Source organism: Ranitomeya variabilis, chromosome 2 (genome assembly GCF_051348905.1).
Source record: "Ranitomeya variabilis isolate aRanVar5 chromosome 2, aRanVar5.hap1, whole genome shotgun sequence".
NCBI classification, from domain to species: domain Eukaryota; kingdom Metazoa; phylum Chordata; class Amphibia; order Anura; family Dendrobatidae; genus Ranitomeya; species Ranitomeya variabilis.
This window is the reverse complement of record NC_135233.1, coordinates 847,136,055-847,152,567: the sequence shown is the minus strand read 5'-3', so window position 1 is coordinate 847,152,567 and position 16,513 is coordinate 847,136,055. Positions and strand designations below refer to the sequence as shown.

Here is a 16,513-nt window from a genome sequence, read left to right as displayed (position 1 = left end):
AATCGGTAGGTCACTCTTGCACTTTGATGACCACATTAGAATAGGATGCCGTTCTATAAACTGAAAATATTAAAATTAAATAAAACCAACATTTTATTATAACCAATTTATAACACTGGTCAACAGCATTTTTGGTGCCAAAGATATTTCATCGAATTTAGGGTATTTTTGGGGTGCTGATTCTGAATATGTCATCAGTTTTGCCAGATTGGCTCAAGTTTTTGAGATTTTTGGTATCTTATTTATAGCACTTGTTGGTAAATGCGACGCATCATCTCATTAATTTCTTTGGATTAGTACTTGAACTGAGCAGTTCTCAATATAGTTTTGTGTTAATTAGTGTTCTAAAATTTTGTTCATAGCTTGATTTTTGCACTAACTTTATGTTGTTGTCTGTTTTCCAGTGAAAAGCATGAACTCATCAAGAAGAAGTTGTCTTAACGATCCAGACTCATTCTGTTACATTTGTGGTGAATACACACTGCCAAAACATAGAAGAAACATAACAGACTTCGTAAAAAAAAGTGTATTTTGCCTATTTTGGGGTTATGCTTGGGGACCAAGACAAGTTTTGGGCACCACACATAGTGTGCAAAGCATGTATCGAATTATTACGAAAATGGAGCAAAGGACAAAGAAAAAGCTTCAAATTTGGTGTTCCAATGGTGTGGAGAGAGCCAAAAAATCATCATGATGACTGTTATTTATGGTAAACACAGGTACAGGCACATCTTCACAATGAGGGACAGGCCTTCTTGCAGATTCCATGTTACTCCCATTTTCGTTTCTTATGCTTATTGAATCCTTGCACTTGCACTGCACAGAAATAACAGTCAATAACAGCCGCCAATCAGCGACGGGCACAGTATCGACGTAGATGTCATAATGGTTGCCATGGCGACGATGATGTCATAAAGGTTGCCTCGACCAATCAGCGACGGGCACAGTCTGCCGCGAATTCTGGAATCATCATTGTCCATATACTACGGGGACATGCATAGTCTAGAAAACCCGATGCGTTAGAATCGGGCCACAGTCTAGTCTACTATATAATTGTCTAAGGGTCACTTCGGTCTTTCTGTCTGTCGCGGATATTCATTGGTCGCGGCCTCTGTCTGTCATGGAAGCCAAGTCACTGATTGGTCGTGGCAAAACGCCCACGACCATTGCCACGACCAATCAGCGACGTGCACAGTCCGGAAGAAAATGGCCGCTCCTTACTCCCCGCACTCACTGCCCGGCGCCCGCATACACCCCTCCGGTCACCGCTCACACAGGGTTAATGCCGGCGGTAACGGACAGCGTTATGCCGCGGGTAACGCACTCCGTTACCGCTGCTATTAACCCTGTGTGACCAAGTTTTTATTTATTATTGATGCAGCCTATGCAGCGTCAATAGTAAAAATATCTAATTTTAAAAATAATTTAAAAAAATAAAAAATGATTATATACTCGCCTACGCCGCCTTTCCCGCTCTTCGAGATGCAAGCGGCATGTTCAGGTGGCAAGGATGGTCTGGCAGAAGGACCGGCCATGACGTCACGGTCATGTGACCACTACACGGTCATGTGACCGCGACGTCATCACAGGTCCTGCACGACAAGGACCTGCCGTGACGTCACGGTCATGTGACCGCGACAAGGTCACGTGACCGCGACGTCGTCACACCCTGGGACCGGAAGCTGCTGCCTGCACCACACACAGGCGACAGAGCTACAACGCGCCTGCGGAAGGTGAGTATATGTTTATTTTTTATTTTTTTAACCTGTGTCATACGTGGCTGGGCAATATACTACATGGGATGTGCAATATACTACGTGGCTCTGTGCTGTATACTACGTCACTGGGCAATATACTACGTGGCTGGGCAATATACTACATGGCTCTGTGCTGTATACTACGTCACTAGGCAATATACTATGTGGCTCTGTGCTGTATACTACGTCACTGGGCAATATACTACGTGGCTGGGCAATATACGTCACTGGGCAATATACTACGTGGCTCTGTGCTGTATACTACGTAACTGGGCAATATATTACGTGGACATACATATTCTAGAATACCCGATGCGTTAGAATCGGGCCACCATCTAGTATGTGTATGTATATATATATATATATATACACACACACACATTTTATTAGTTTCACACGCATATTAGTGGAAAAGAAAAATCTATATAGGAAAAAAAAATGTGTCTGCTAAAACTTAGAAAAATTAAAACTGAAAAGAAAATAAAAGTGGTAATTAAGGTCTTTTTAGACAGTCATTTAAGCCGAAATGAGGGATAGAGTATAAAAAAAAGAAAAGAATGGTCCTTTTCATTGACATCCACCTCAAAATGATATAAAATTAAAAACACTGCTACTAACACTGAACATGACATTCCGATACTATATGGAAAATCTACATAAATAATCTTTAGCTGTGAATCTTTAGATGTGAGATTGTGTATAGATGTATAGAGCTTACCAATATGTATTTCCAAAGATGTCCCTATATAACTATATTAGCAGCATTGCCAGATTGGGCAGCCCTGGTCCCGTGCTGTATGCTTAGGGGACTGGTTGACTTCAATGGTTACGATAACCCCTCTATTATGGCAGATGCCCTAACAGAAGGAGGCTGGTTTAGCTTTTGAGATAAGCCTTTCAGCAAGCCCCCTTCACACACAACATTAAGGACGTGTCAATACTGAACAGTGTGTTAAAGGGGTTGATCACTACTTGGACAACCTCTTCTTGCTTTAAATGTTTTGCCTCGATAAAATAAAAAAGCCTATATTCACCTCCGTGTTGGCGCAGTTCCAGCAGTGTCAGCACTCGCGGCCCATTAACATGTGTCCCCGATGCCCAATCGGCTATGGCCTCACTCTCCCAGACTTTGGAAAGATCTTACATGAAGAGGAAGTCCAGGCTCCAACTGGGCTCTCAATTTCCCTACGTATTCAATTCGACAGGAGGCGGGAACAGTGAAACCAGAGCAGATTGTAGGCCGGTGTCACGTGTCACATCAATAGAACGGGAGCCTCAGGGAAAGTGTCAACACGGGAAGGGCACCAGCATGGGAGGCGAGTAGAAGGTTTTTTTTATTTTATTGCAGCCAAGTGAGGGGTATGAGAAGAAGTTGTGCAAGTATCGCAAGTTCTATATACTCCCATCAGAAAGACATTTAAAACCGTTATTTTTTTTGAAGTGAGGAAAGAAAAGTAAAAAATATCAACCTTATCTGTATGTAAAGTTGCTTTTGCATCATTGGGGCAAGTTAAAGTTACCATTAAGTATGGTAAAAATCAGTTACAAGACTATAGAGACATTTATGTGAACTTTGATGACATGGAAAATGACTGGAACTACTTCAAGGCTATACACAAACCAAGTCCAACAGCTCGGAAACGTCAGGACTTGTTAGGTGGAAACTACAATGACATATTGAAGTTGATGAGAAAAACAGCGTATATTTATCCTGATTGTCACAGCAGCATCCAAGCCTTTATCATCTGCTAAGTAACTAAGCTCAAAGTTGCAGAAAGCAAGAAACGAAATGAAAAAAAAAGGAAAAAAATGCTTATGTTGTGTTTAAACTTGCAAATCAAGAACGGTTGTCTTGGAAATTGATAGAAATAGTAGACAGTGAAGAAGTTACAAACATTTCTCCACTTCGAGAAAGCACATAGACCATCACAGGACAAATCAAATGGTCTTGGAAAAGCTACCAACAAATGAGTCCTCAAATTTTCCAGATGCATTTTAAAGGGAAGATTTAAGATTTCAACTGTATCCCTTTCAGCTTGCTGCTGCTTACATGTATTGCACAGACAGAAATAAAAGTATCAAATATATACAGCTAGATTCAGAAATATTTGGACAGTGGACGAGTTTTGGCATTTTAAAGGTTTACCAAAACATTCAATATACAGTTAAATAATGAAAATTGGCTCAAAGAGCAGACTACGGTAATTAGAGAAAGGGTTTAGGAATTACAATTCATATGTAGCTGCATCATCTTCAAAAGCTCCAAAAGTAACTGGACAATTATCTCAAAAGCTCTTTAATTTATTGCATTCCCTCATTAATCCATTAATTGAAAAGGTAAAAGGTCTTGAGCTGATTCCAGGCGTGTCATTTGCATTTGGAAGCTGTTGCTGTAAACCCACAAAATGTAGTCAAAGGAGCTCTCAATGGAAGAGAAATAAACCATCATTAGGCTGAAATACAAGAAATAATCCATAAGAGATAGCAGAAAAGGCCAAAAATCAACCGTTTGATCCATTGTGCAAAAAAACAAAAACAAAGCGGCACTGGTGAGCTTGGGAATTTAAAAAGGTCTGCACGTCCACAGACGACAACAGTGGCAGATGACGGCAGAATCCTTTCCATGGTGAAGAAAAACCACTTCACAACATCCACCCAAGTGCAGAACACTTCAGGAAGTAGGTGTAGGCGAATAGAAAACTGCATAAGAGCAAAAACATAGTGTTCACAACAAGGTACTAACCTGTAATTAGCCTTAAAAATAGAAAGGAAAGATTAGACTTTACCAAAGATCATCTAAAGGAGCCAGCCAGCCCAGATCTGGAAAAGCATTCTATAGACAGATGAAACTAAGATCAACCTGTATCTGAATGATGGGAAGAAGAAAATATGGAGAAGGCTTGGATCGGATCATGATCCAAAACACACCATATCCTCTGCAATACATAGGTGGACACAGTGTGACGGCTTGGGCATGCATGGCTTCCAATGGCACTGGTCACTAGTGTTTATTGATGATGTGACTGAAGACACAAGCAGCTGGATGAATTCTGAAGTGTACAGGGCAATACTTTCTGCTCAGATTCAACCAAATGCAGCATCGTTTCTTAGACTATGCTTTACAGTACAGATGAACCATGACCCAAAGCATACTGAGAAAATAAGCCAGGAGTTGCTTTTTTTTTGTTTTGTTTTTTAAGGAAAAGTAGAATATTCCGCAATCGCTGAGCCCATCAACCCCAACGTGCATACATTTCATATGCTTAAGGAAAACCTTAAGGCTACTTTCACACATCAGGTTTTCGCTGTCAGGCTCAACCCGGCTAAATTTAAAAAAAACGGATCCGGCATTTTTTTTTTTCCCATATACTTGTATTGGTGCTGGATTGCGCCGGATGACATTGCGTTTTGTCCGTTTTTCACCAGATCCGGCAAATTTGCAGTTTCCGGAAAAAAGTCCATAGCAATGTTTTGTCTCTGGCGAAAAAGCTGTTTGCTAGAATGGAAGCCTATGGGAGCCGGAAGGTGCAGGATCCAGAAAATGACAGATTCCGGCTTTTTAAACTGAGCATGCTCCAAATTTTTTTTTATCCAATAATTAGATATGATAGCCGGATCCATCGAAAAAATGGATCCGTCGCATCAGTTTATCGCAATCTGCGCCGGATCTGGTTTTTCCAACATTCGCCGGATTGTGCCTGATTAAAAAAACCTGATGTGTGAAAGTAGCCTAAGGCAGAAAGACCCACAAACAAGCAACTGAATTCAGATTGCCGGAAGCTGGCGGAAGGCGCGAGCGCATCGTCGGACTACAGAGAGTATAGCAGTTTTTTTTTAATTATTATTATTTTTAATATTATTTTTTTTTTTTTTTTTTTTTACTATTGATGGTGCATAGGCAGCATCAATAGTAAAACGTTGGGGACACACAGGGTTAATAGCAGCGGTAACGGAGTGCGTAACCGTCACCGCTGGCATTAACCCTGTGTGAGCGGTGACCGGAGGGGAGTATGGAGCGAGCGGGCGCCGGGCACTGACTGCAGGGGAGTAGGGGAGAAACTAATCGGACTGTGCCCGTCGCTGATTGGTCGCGGCAGCCATGACAGGCAGCTGGCGAGACCAATCAGCGACGCGGGATTTCCGTGACGGAAGTTGCCGACAGAAAGACAGACGGAAGTACCCCTTAGACAATTATATATATATAGATGTCTATAGGCAGTGAGGTGCTTATCACGGAAGGGGGCAGAGTTGGATTTGGGCTTACATGCTGCTGTGTGAGCAATTATAAGCTCCTAGACCAGTCATTGCAAGTAAACAGGGAGAATGATAAGAGGCATTCCTGAAATCTGTGTTTTATCCATGCTGTCTTCAGATTACATAGCATAAACCTGCTGACTGATTATCATAAAATGTTAATTTTTAAAGGCAAAGTTAATTTGTCCAATTACTTTTTAGCCCCATAAAATGAGCAGGCTTTGTAGAAAAATGGTTGCAATTCCTAAACGTTTCACAGGATATATTTGTGCAACCCCTGAATAAACCTGAAATTCTACACTTCAATTGCATCTCGGATGTTTCATTTTAAATAACAAAAGTGGCTTGCAAAGCCCAAATCACAGATTCTGTCACTGTCCAAATATGTTTGGACCTAACTGTATATATATCATGATATGAGGAATTATATAAAAAAAAAAAAAAAAAAAAAAAAAATCAGTAAAACACAAAAAACTAATTTAAGAGACAGGTCATTTTCTGAACACAGCTCTCCTGTGCTTGTACTGTGACATCAGTATGTTAAATAAAAACTTTGAAACAGAAGGAAAAAGGTTACTGCAACAATCTATAGTACTTCTCCAGTTTAAAAATTAAAATCAGATACCGTATTTTCCGGCGTATAAGACGACTTTTTAACCCCTGAAAATCTTCTTAAAAGTCGGGGGTCGTCTTATACGCCGGGTGTATATGGTGGGTGGGGTGGGGTGGGGTGGGGGGGGGAAGTGTTCCTGATGACGACGAGGGGGCGTCTCAAAGGAAAGTGCGTGGAGTATCCCCCATTATCTCATCGTAGCGCTGCAGCGTGGGGTCTCTGTGCTGGGAGCGGCGGCTGCTGCTCCTCTTTGTGCCGCGTGGGTGCTGTGCTGTGGGGCGGCGGCGGCTCCTCTTCTGCAGTGTGGGGCCTCTGAGCTGTGGGGCGGCGTATCTTCATGCAGTCAGTCGGGGCTCCTCCGGCATCTCATTAAAGCCCGGAGGCCCCGCCGGCAGCTGCATTGATGCGATGCGGTGGCCTCCGGGAAAATGGCCGCTGCTCAGATTCAGATCTCGTCTCCCGAGATCTCGGGACGAGATCTGAATCTGAGCATGCGCCGCCCCCAGCGGCCATTTTCCCGGAGGCCACCGCATCGCAGCAATGCAGCTGCCGGCGGGGCCTCCGGGCTTTAAGAAGATGCCGGAGGAGCCCCGACTGACTGCATGAAGATACGCCGCCGCCCCCGCCCCACAGCACAGAGGCCCCACACTGCAGAAGAGGAGCTGCCGCCCCACAGCACCCACGCGGCACAAAGAGGAGCCACCGCTCCCAGCAGAGACCCCACGCTTCAGCGCTACGATGAGGTAATGGGGGATAGTCCACTCACACTTTCCTGTGAGACGCCCCCTCGTCATCGGGACCACTCCCACCCAAAAGGCACATTAGTCACCGGCCCTATAAGACAACATACGGCGTATAAGAAGACCCCCGACTTTTAAGAAGATGTTATATTTTAACTGGAAAAGTTGGGGGGTCGTCTTATACGCCCAGTCGTCTTATACGCCGGAAAATACGGTACTAAAGCACCTCTCCCCATACACAGACTAATATAGGCCAAAGCTGTCCCAGAAACACTAACTTTTAGAAAGGGCAACACTCCACAATCAAACGAAACAATGACCCCTAAGACAGTAAATCTCTTAGGATCAAGAAGCGTACAGAAAAATATTGAATATAAAAATCTTTATCAAATACACAAAGAACATACAAATAAGGTGGCTCATGCCAAGAAAATACACAGTAATAAACTTTGTGGGCAATATACAGGATAGCTAAGAGTAAATGGCTAAATTAAATAGTCCTGATACATACACTATGAAAAATAAATAATAGACAGTCATACAGAGTTCCAAATAAAGTGCCCAAGGTGGATCAAGCCAAGTTATTAAATGGTATAAATGGAATTGCCTAAAACCAGAAATGCTGATAAAGTCAACCAGAGGCAATGCTGCATCTCTCCACCCCAACGCGCGTTTTGCCTTGCTTGGATACGCCTCCAAAAGCAAAGCGAAACATGCCTAGAGGTGGAAGGACGCAGCATTACTTGTTTTAGGTAATAACTCAGTTCCTACCATTTATAACTTTGATCCAACTTTGGAACTTGCATTTGGAACTCATGACAGTCTATTGTTTATTTTTCAAAGGGTGTATACCAGAACTACTATATTAGCCAGTGACTGCTAGTTACCCTGTATATTGCCCACAAAAGTTTTGACACTGCGTCTCTTCTTGGTATGAGGCACCTTATTTTTATATTTATATGCTTGTTAATAAAGATTTTTTTTATGAATCAAATATTTTTCTGTACACTTCTTAATCCTAAGAGGCTTACTGTCTCAGGGGTCATTATATTTCAAACACACAGATAGCCTAATGTGTATGGGGGGCCCAGATAATGGATTTTTTGGGGTGTTAAGGATCCGGCGTGTTCAGTTTTGGACTGCAGATCCCTTTGTTCTCCCAGGGATATGCTGCCACTCGTTTCTGGTGGTGACTCAGAACACACAAGTGCTTGAGCAAATTAGCGCTTTGGTGTAAGGGAAAGCCGGCCAAGATGGCTTCCAGGTAAACAATGGTCTGAACTATCACAGTTACATAGGTTGAAAAAAACCTAGGTCTGCCATTATTAACTCTTGTGGTAGGACATTCCACAGTCTGACTGCTTTAACTGTAAAGAACCCCTTTTAGACGCCTATTTAGCTGCTGGAATAGCTTTTCCTTCACCCGTAATGAATGCACCCTGGTCCTTTAGTATGACCTTTGGAAGGAATAAGTAATGTTCAAGTCCTTTGTACTGACCACACACATTTATACATGTAAATGACATCTCCTCTGAAGCGGATTTTTTTCTCATCTAATCAAGCCCAACTTTTCCAACCTCTTCTCATATGAGAGGCCTTCCACCCCTTGTAATAATTAGAGTTGAGCGAATTTGTTCGGGTTCTCTTATTCGGCAAGCTATAGAGCTTGCTGAATAAGCCACAAAGGGAACCCAGCTTCCTGGATCGCGCCCGCAGATCAGCTGAACGGCGCCGCAGCTGCATGTGTTGTAGCCAATGGCATGGGGAACATTACATCTTGTCATTTAGAGGGAAAAATTGATTCAATTAAATTTATAAAAAGAGATACAGAGAGATACAGAGAGATACAGAGAGATACAGAGAGACACAGAGAGACACAGAGAGACACAGAGAGAGACACAGAGAGAGACACAGAGAGAGACAGAGAGAGACACAGAGAGAGACACAGACACAGAGACACACAGACACAGACACACAGAGACAGAGAGACAGATATATAGATATAGATAGATAGATAGATAGATAGATAGATAGATAGATAGATTCAAGATTCAAAGAAGCTTTATTGGCAGGACCAAATACACATCAGTTTTGCCAAAGCAAGTGTATAAAGGCAATAGGGATAGGGACTGTGGGGTTGTTGGGTAGGAGCTGTAGGGGAGGTGGATGGAGGCAGATCCATTGTGGGGGCTATAGTCCATGGCATAGGGGAGGAGGATCGGGGCAGATCCAGGGTGGGGGCTATAGTCCATGGCATCATGGCTGTCTTTCTCGCAGTCTATGACATTCGCTCACATACCGCGCTGCTATCTCCACTGCTCTCTCCTTCTCCCAGCAGGATATATGTCTTCTCTTCCTCCTTCATGGTGATGAAGTCCGGGAAGAGATGTGAGAGTCTCCTGAAGTGAGTGTCCCTCACTGCTGAGTATTTGGAGCAGTGTAGCAAGAAGTGGGTTTCGTCCTCTATGGCCTCCTGATCACAGTGTTGGCACAGTCTTTCCTCCCTGGGCTTGTAGTTCTGCCTGTGTCGGCCACATTCGATGGCCAGACTGTGGGCACTGAGTCTATATCGGCTCAGGATCTTGCGATCTGCGGGGTTCGGGAGTTTCTCCAGATATGGGGCCAGTCTGTAGTCTCTCTGTAGGCTCCGGTACATGATCAGTTTCTGTGAGTTGTTGATATTCTTCCAGTCACTGACATACCTCTCCTGGCCTTCTTCTGCCATCTTCCTGATTCCGGCTTTTGTCAGGTTGCTATGATTGGTGTTCTGGTCCGGTTGGGTTTGGCTTGGCTGTTCCGAGGGTTCTGGTTTTTCTGTTTCACCTGCATGTATCAGTGCTTTATGGTGATGGGAGCTTGGATTGCTCCTATGCAGGTGAGCCCGGAATGACAGCACCCTCTTTAGAATTGTTGGGTGTAGAGGGAATCTGCCCAGCTCGGCCCGACAAGCACTGTTGGAGGTGCTCCGGTGGACCTGGAGAAGGTGCTTGCAGAATTCCAGGTGGAATATTTCTGTTGGACTGGAATCCCACCTTGACCAGTCTGGGTAGGTGTGGGGACCCCAGACTTCGCTGCCATACAGGAGGATTGGGGCGATGATGGAGTCGAAGATTTTTAGCCAGACCCTCACTGGTGGCTTCAGATGGTAGAGTTTCCTTTGGATGGCATAGAAGGTTTTGCAGGCCTGGTCTTTCAGGGTCTCTATGGCTTGTTTGAAGCTCCCTGACCGGTGAATCTCTACGCCCAGGTAGGTATATTTGTCCGTTCCTGTGAGGTCGCAGTTGTTGAGGACAAATGATGGGTGCTGGTCTGATCTTCTCTTTCTCTGGAACACCATGGTGTTGGTTTTCTTTAGGTTGACCGGTAGAGCCCAGGTGGAGCTGAATTTCTCTAGGATTTTCAGGTTGTCCTGAAGGCCTTTCTCGGTTGGTGACAGCAGCAGCAGGTCATCTGCATACAGCAGGAATTTCACCTGCGTGTCGTGGAGGGTGAGACCAGGTGCTGAGGAGGATTCCAGGGCGGTAGCCAGCTCATTGATGTAAATGTTGAAGAGTGTTGGACTTAGGCTGCAGCCTTGTCTGACCCCGCGGCTCTGCTGGAAGTAAGCAGTTCTTCTGCCGTTCACACTCACGATGCAGCGGTTCTCGGTGTAGGAGCTTTTGATGACATCATAGGTCTTTCCTCCTATTCCGCTCTCCAGCAGTTTCAGGAATAAGCCCGGGTGCCACACTGAATCAAAGGCCTTTTTAAAGTCCACAAAGCAGGCGTATATCTTCCCATTCTTTGTATTGTAGACGTGTCTCTGAATGAGGCTGTGCAGAGTGTAGATGTGGTCAGTGGTTCGGCATGAACCCTGCTTGGCTCTTGCTGAGGACGTTGTGCTCGGTGAGGAAGGTGAGGATCCTCTTGTTCAGGATACTGTTGAACAGTTTTCCCAGGTTGCTGCTGACACATATGCCTCTGTAGTTGGCTGGGTCATACCTGTCCCCACTCTTGTGGATGGGTGTGATGAGGCCTTGGTTCCAGGTACGAGGGAAGTAGCCAGCACTCAGCACAATGTTGAAGAGTTTAACCATTGCAGCCTGTATTTCTGGTGGGCTGTACTTCAGCATTTCTGGTAGGATTCCATCCAGGCCACCGGCTTTTCTACATCTTATGGAGGAGAGTCTCTCGGCTACTTCCTGTAGCGTTATAGGTGTATCCACCGGGTTTTGGAAGTTTTTCCCTCCATTGCTTTTAGTTTCGCCATTATGTTTTCCTGTTCTTGGCTTAGTTCTTCCTTTGGAATGTCTTTATAGAGGTCTCTGAAGTATTGGAGCCAGAGGTTGCCATTTTGGATATGGGTGTTGTTTTTCTTGTCTTTGGTGCCCATATGGTTCCATATTTCCCAGAAGGAGTTGTCCTGGAGGGCGTCTTGGAGTTGGTTAAGCTTGGCAGAGATGTAACTCTGCTTCTTCCTCATAGATATATAGATATATATATATATAGATATATATATATATATATATATATATATATATATATATATATATATATATATATATATATATATATATATATATATATATATATAGAGAGAGAGAGAGAGAGAGAGAGAGAGAGAGAGAGAGAGAGAGAGAGAGAGATATATATATATAGAGATATATAGATAGATATATATATATATAGATATAGATATATAGAGATATAGATAGAGATATAGATAGATAGATAGATAGATAGATAGATAGAAATACACTTATAGAAATACATAGATATACATATATAGATATACATATAGATATACAGGGTGGTCCAAAAGAAGGTGGACAGAAAATATTTATTTTGATTTATATATTATTATTTATTGTTATACATAAAATTATATTTACTAACACAAGCATAGCATTGACATTTAAAAATTTTATTCTGAATAATACAAAGGCCCTTAAATTTTATCAACGCAGGTGCTCAAACTGTTTTCCATCACAATTTGCACAGCTTTGAAATCTGCCTCTTACGCTTCGACAAACATTTTTGCACAAGTCTCTTTGGGTATTAATTTCTTGAAATGCATCTCTTATGTAATTTTTAAATCACTGACACTTTTTGGTTTTCAACTATAAACTTTGTCCTTGAGTACTCCCCAAAAGAAAAATTCCATTGAGGTCAAGTCTGGTGAACGTGCCGGCCAATCAAGTGGGCCTGGTTGGTCAATCCATTTAATAGGAAATGTTTCATCAAGATACTCGCGGACTACTCTTGAATAATGTGGAGGGGCCCCATCTTGTTGGAAATAAAGGTCATTTGAATTAAGCTGTTGCTGTAACTGGGGAACAACTTGATTCATTAGAATTTTGAGATACTTCTCTCCTGTGATTGTTCCATAAAAAAAAATGGTCCAAAAACACCAAAAATTGAAATACCACCCCAAACATTAACACCAGGCTCATTTAGTTGTTGCTCTAATGTTAAATGCATGATCTCATTGTACCAGTAAATACAATTATGACTTAATATGGCCAGATAATTTGAAAGAAGCTTCATCACTCCACATACTGTTATCTAAAATTACTGGATTTTCTTAATTTTCGTTAAGCATAATCTCACTAAATTGCAGCTGTCTGGATCATCCTCCAATAAACCATGAATTAGACATGGACAATAAGCTTTCCACCCAATAGATTTCAGGATTCACATGATGGAAGCTCGTGAAATTCCCAATTCTAAAGAGACTCTTCTAGTGGACTTTTTTGGACTCTGAACAAATGTTTCAGCAACAAGTTGTTTATTATTTTCTGTACAGGCTGTTTTGGGTCGACTAGTTTTTGGAGCATTAAGGATTGAGCTAGTGGCATCGAATTTGTCACGAATGCGGTAAATGGTTTGTATCTTTGGGGCTTGAGTACCAAATGTTTCAACCCAATTTGCTCCAACTGTTTCAGCATTTTCAGATTTCCAGTACTCTTAAAATCCATTTTCTTTGATCTGTATTAAAATTTATTTGCCATTATGGGTTATCTGAATTATCTGAAAAGAAAACAGATTTGGGGGAGATTTATCTGTGAAAACTGGATCTGTGAAACTGACTCGGTTGCCCTTAGCAACCAGATTCCACCTTTCATTTTCCAAAGAGTCTGAAGAATGAAAAGTGGAATCTGATTGGTTGCTAAGGGCAACTGAGTCAGTTTAAAGTTTACACTATGTTTGATAAATCTCACCCTTCATAACCCTATTACACATACTGTCCACCTACTTTTGGACCACCCTGTATAGTAACTTCCTTTTTTCTTTAGGGTATGTGCACACGTTACGGATTATTCACGGATTTTTCACATTTTTCGGCAGCTTTCCGCAGCAAAAACGATTAAAAAACGCATACATTAAGCATCCCATCATTTTTAATGGTTTCCTTAATTTTTGTGCACATGTTGCGTTTTTTTCCCACAAAAAAAAAAACGCATGCGGAAAAATAAGCAGGATGTTCATTAATTTTGAGGATTTTAAGCGGATTTCCCACTATATTATTGCATTGGGAACCTCCGGAAAAAACCGCTGACAAATCCGCACAAAAAAACGCGCAAAATACGCGACAAAAACGCATGCAGAATTCCTGCTGAAAACCTCAGGATTTTCTCAGGAAATTTCTGCATACTTTCCGGACGTGTGCACATAGCCTTAATCTGTATTTTTATTGATTCTCCAGAAGTAAGTTTACAAAATTATGACATAAAACAAAAAAATCAATACAAAACAGTTTTACTAAACATTCTGTTAGCAGCAATGAATGATCTCAACCCTAAAGAGTTCACCTCTTATGGTTACATATAAACACTGATGACAGCTAGACAAGACAGGACATTGACAGAGTCGGAAGGGGGAATGAAAAAACAAAGAACAGTGTCACTCCGATATTTCTACATGAACCACTTTTCGTAATTAAAGCCATTAACAAATTATTTGCACCCAATATGTGTACCAAGGAGACCAGATAGCAAAGCGCTCCATTGTGTTATTTAATAGAGCTGTAAGGTATTCCATGCTTCACACATCTTGTATATATGTGTGTGTGTAGTTTATTATCTGACGGGAATTCAGTTACCGTATTTTCCGGATTATAAGGCGCACATAAAATGTTGAGAATTTCTCAGAAATAGAAAGTGCGCCTTATAATCCAGTGCGCCTTATATATGAACCCAACAGTAAAGAGAGAGGTTCATACAGGATCCTTTACCTCTATCGTGGGCGGCAGGGGTCGGCGGCGGCATACCACAGCACCACCATGCTCCTCCCCCCCGTGCGCCTATGAATTTATTCTTCACTTGGACAAACACAAAAAAATACCGCGCTATAACCGCCCCACTAAGGAGGCTACTAGTGCATGAATACCCTATTGGTATATATAAGACCAACTGGCTGCGGGCCCGAAGTGAAAGTGAAAGTACAAATAAAGTGCACGCTTATATTACGCCCCTAATTGGCACCTGGTTCCACAGCACAATCTAGCTCCAACAGTATTAATATTTACTCACATCTACCTGCTTAAGGGTAGAGGATTACCTACTTCAGCCGCAGGGTTGATGAGGCTGGCGTGCAGGGGTCCCGTGACGTTCCTATACAGCAGGTGGGGCGGAAGAGATGCTTTGGCCGCAGGGTGGATGTGACCGGCGTGCAGGGTTGCTGCGCCGCTCCGGATCAGCGGGTAGGACGGAGGAGGTGTGGGCAGTGCAGAGCCAGAGGCGCCCTGGCCGGTAGCGACACTGGATGCACGCAAGAAACAGGACGGTGGCCGATATCAGTCGGCCGCTCGACCTGGCAGTGACGTCACTAGCTACGGAAGCAGCGAAGGGTCAGATTCAACCAACGCGTTTCGAGGTGGGACGCACCTCTTCGTCAGGGTTCTTCACTTGGGTTTTTACAGTATCCATAAATGGATTGAGCATTACGGCCACCGTAGTCAGGAGCCACACTGAGTGATACTTACAGCTCTGTGCGCAGGATCCTTGCAATATATCTGTGCTTTAGCGTTAACTATACCCACTACCCCAAAAAATGCCTCCTGTTAAGAGACATGCTTATGATGCAGGTTTCAAGCTTAAAGCTACAAGTTATGCAGTAGAGCATGGAAATAGGGCAGCTGCAAGAGAATTCAACATTAATGAATCCATGGTGCGTAAGTGGAGAAAACAAGAAGATGCCCTCCGCCAAGTAAAGAAGACCAAACTGAGTTTCCGAGGAAAAAAAAGCAAGGTGGCCACAGTTGGAGGACAAAATAGAACAGTGGGTTATGGAACAGAGAAACGCAGGTAGAAGCGTCTCCACTGTCTCTATTCGACTCAAAGCCACTGCTTTAGCACGTGACATGGAGATCAAGGACTTTCGAGGAGGTCCTTCATGGTGCTTTCGTTTCATGAAAAGGCGTCATCTCTCCATTCGCACCAGAACTACTGTGTGCCAGCAATTACCAAAGGATTATGAAGAGAAGCTGGCCATTTTCCGCACCTACTGCATAACCAAGATAAATGAAAAGAATATCCAGCCAGAACACATTATTAACATGGATGAGGTTCCCCTCACTTTCGATATCCCCGTAAACCGTACTGTTGAGAAAACAGGGACCAGTACGATATCTATACGTACCACAGGAAATGAGAAGTCATCTTTCACTGTAGTTCTCGCTTGTCAGGCTAATGGCCAGAAACTACCACCCATGGTAATTTTCAAGAGGAAGACTTTGCCTAAAGAAAATTTTCCTGCTGGTGTCATCATTAAGGCTAACCCAAAGGGCTGGATGGATGAGGAGAAGATGAGTGAGTGGCTGAGGGAGGTCTACGTCAAGAGACCGGGTGGCTTTTTTCACAAATCCCCATCCCTATTGGTCTGTGACTCGATGCGCGCCCACGTGACCGATACTGTCAAAGCCCAAGTGAAGAAAACTAATTCGGAGCTTGCTGTCATCCCTGGTGGATTAACCAAAGAGCTCCAGCCGCTAGATATCAGCATCAACAGGTCATTTAAAGTTAAATTGCGAGCTGCATGGGAGCATTGGATGACAGAAGGTGACCACACATTCACCAACACAGGGAGGCAACGCCGTGCGAGTTATGCCACTATGTGCCAGTGGATCGTGGATGCCTGGAAGAATGTATCAGTATCCAGTGTCATCAGAG

The 16,513-nt window shown here is 43.1% G+C and overlaps 1 protein-coding gene across 3 annotated transcripts in view; it reads right to left on the bottom strand.

The window, feature by feature from the left end:
- DIS3L2 (DIS3 like 3'-5' exoribonuclease 2) overlaps positions 1-16,513 on the bottom strand; it is a 445,122-nt gene that overhangs the window by 175,823 nt on the left and 252,786 nt on the right. The gene's annotated exons all lie outside the window — the stretch shown is intronic.